The 2,500-nt window shown below is 42.7% G+C and overlaps 1 pseudogene; it reads left to right on the forward strand.

Annotated features, from left to right (window-relative positions):
* Positions 1–2,500, forward strand: part of LOC137458640 (28S ribosomal RNA) — an 8,475-nt pseudogene that overhangs the window by 3,430 nt on the left and 2,545 nt on the right.

Consider the following 2,500-nt stretch of genomic DNA (forward strand, 5'->3'; position numbering starts at 1 on the left):
CTACGATCCTATCTGGAATGAGAAACTGATAGTATTGCCGGAGGTGTATGTAGGACCCACTTCTCCAGCTCATGGGAAAGATATCCGAGATGAAAGCACAGAGAGGAGCAGGACCGAGGAGGTGGAGTGTCCTGAAACCCCGAGCTCTATGAGTCAGCTCTCAATACTAACCGCATCGCCCGAGTTGGATAATACAGCTGACATCTGTCCTGGGACCCCCCTGGTGAAGATGCCAGAGGACAACCCGACATGTCCATGCTGTACCACTCGGGCAGGCAATATGACGAGATTGATTGACCATCTAAAGAGAGCCCATGGGAAAAGAAAGATCAATTTCCAATGTTCCCGCTGTGGGAAGACAAATGAAAAGCATCATAGTATCTCATGCCATCTCCCAAAATGCAAAGGGGTCCAAGAGCCTACCCAGGTAGAAGGGTTTAAGTGTGAAGAATGTAAAAAGTGTTTTAAAACTAAAATTGGCTTGGGACAACATAAGAGATTAGCTCACCCAGCCCTGAGAAACGCAGAAAGAATTGAAGCATCTCGCCCCAAAGAGACCTCTAAAAGAGGTGCTCACAAGAAAATCTGGTCCCAAGAGGAAACAGAATTATTACAGAAACTAAATCACGAGTTTGAAGGGAGGAAAAATATTAACAAATTGATTGCTGAAAAATTAACAACTAAAACAGCAAAACAGATCAGTGAAAAGAGAAGACTATTAAGAGAAACTGTGGTGCCAGAAAGAGAGAAAACACAAGAGAGCAAGAACAGGTTAAAAGAGGAGAGGACTGTGATTCCATCTTCTGGTGAAAGGGAGCTGCTAGCGCACTATAAAAAGACTATTAATGAAAAGATGACATCAGGGAAGCTGCCCATCCTTAAAAATACATATAAACAAATAATTGAAGGCAAAACTGACTCATTAAAATTACTCAATGAGGTAGCTCAGGACCAATATTTGTATTTGTTTGAGAAATCAATTGAACAGAAAGTGCCAAAAAAGAGCCAACATAAACCTCAGCAGAAGAAACCTCAAAAGGAGTGGATGAGAAAAAGAGCCAGAAAGCGTGGAGAATTTCTCCGATTCCAACGCCTCTTCCGCTTAGATCGAGGGAAGTTAGCTAATATGATTCTGGATGAAAAAGACTCTGCGCAATGTGCCATCCCCCTGGAAGAGGTCAGTAACACCTTCAGATCTAGGTGGGAGTCTCAGAACTTATTTCAAGGACTTGGAGCATTCCAGTCTGTGGGGCGGGCGGATAATTCGGCTTTTAAGGAATTGATTACAGAGAAAGAGATCCTTAAGAATATCAAAGACATGAATAAAAAATCGGCACCAGGCCCTGATGGGATCACCCTGAAGGCCCTGCTTAAAATGGATCCAAATTGTGAGGAGATCAAAGAACTATTTAATCTCTGGCTGTTAAGTGGCAAAATTCCAGATGTAATAAGGGGATGCCGAACAATCCTAATACCTAAATCATCAGCGCCCGAACGCCAAAATGATATTAACAACTGGCGGCCAATTACTATTGGTTCCATCATCCTGAGACTCTATTCAAGAATCTTAACTGCAAGGTTGGCAAAGGCGTGTCCCATTAACCCCAGGCAGAGAGGCTTCATTCAATCTTCTGGCTGTGCTGAGAACTTAAAACTATTACAGCTATTAATTAGGAATGCAAAGAAACAAAAGAAACCCCTGGGGGTTGTCTTTGTCGATTTGGCCAAAGCCTTTGATTCAGTGAGCCACACCCACATCCTGGCGGTGCTAAAGCAAAAGGGCCTGGATGACCACATAATAGCATTAATTAAGGACTTCTATCAAAACATCCACACCAGAATCAAAACTAAAGAAGGAGAGTCTGAGTCAATAGGAATCAAAACTGGTGTGAAACAGGGCGATCCCATGTCACCACTCCTCTTTAACCTGTGCATTGACCCTCTGTTATGTAAATTAGAAGAGTGTGGGGAGGGGTTCCAACACGGGAATGGCAAATTAACAGCTCTGGCTTTTGCAGACGACCTGGTCCTGCTGAGTAAGTCCCAATCAGGAATGGAGAAAAATATTGAAATTCTAGAAGCATTTTGTGACTTAACTGGATTAAAAACGCAGGGGGAAAAGTGCCATGGTTTCTTTATTCAACCAACTAAGGACTCTTATACCATCAATGACTGTCCTCCATGGCTTATCAGCGGTACCCCTTTAAACATGATCCACCCGGGTCAGTCAGAGAAATATCTTGGCTTGCAAATCGACCCTTGGGTGGGGATAGTTAAGCCCGAATTACAAAATAAATTAGAAGTTTGGCTCAATCGCATCGAAAGAGCCCCTTTAAAACCATTTCAAAAATTGGACATGTTAAAAGTGTACACAGTGCCTAGATTGATCTACTTAGCAGACCAGGCAAATGTAAAAGCCACCTATCTGGAAGAAATGGATTTAACAATTCGAAATAGGGTGAAAAAATGGTTACATCTCCCAGTTTGTACCTGTGATGGC

This window comes from Melanerpes formicivorus, unplaced genomic scaffold (genome assembly GCF_026170545.1).
Source record: "Melanerpes formicivorus ecotype bairdi unplaced genomic scaffold, bMelFor1.0.p_v2 SCAF_262, whole genome shotgun sequence".
Classification (NCBI taxonomy): Eukaryota; Metazoa; Chordata; class Aves; order Piciformes; family Picidae; genus Melanerpes; species Melanerpes formicivorus.